The sequence below is a fragment of the Chanos chanos genome, chromosome 7 (assembly GCF_902362185.1).
Source record: "Chanos chanos chromosome 7, fChaCha1.1, whole genome shotgun sequence".
Lineage (NCBI taxonomy): Eukaryota > Metazoa > Chordata > Actinopteri > Gonorynchiformes > Chanidae > Chanos > Chanos chanos.
Window position 1 is genome coordinate 8,462,664 of NC_044501.1, and position 540 is coordinate 8,463,203.

The window sequence follows — 540 nt, forward strand, 5'->3', positions numbered from 1 at the left end:
GCCTTTCGCTGTCACCAGATTTAAAACCTATTGAACTGTAATGGAACGTTCCAGAGCGTTAAGTACGGAGTAACGTCGATTTTTTTTTTCACCTCCTCCCCTCCTTAGTTCTCTTCAGAGAAGAACGGTCTGATAATACACTGAGCATAGCTCGAAACTTTCCCAAAACTTCCAGCCGTTCTAGAAGCATGTCATGGCTTTCAGGGAGCAAAAGGATCGGCAAACCCCTCATTGGTTTTCTAGACAGTCATAAATTGTTTGGCTTCGTCAATTATTTTTTCGCCCGCGCTCCGCGTTCGAGTGAGCTCTCTTATTTCTATACACGATTTGACAGAAGCTCCAACTGTTCCAGTGAAAATTTCAAACCTATTTATATTTCACTGTGTTTGCCAATGTTTGATTTTAGAGTGCTTTATTACGCGTCGCCATTTGGATTCACACTAGAAAAAAAAAGAAAAAAAAAAAAGAAAAAAGAAATTGCTGTTGGAATCATTCCTCATGAACTTGCACTAGCACAGTGTTATCCGCTTCAGGAGAGAA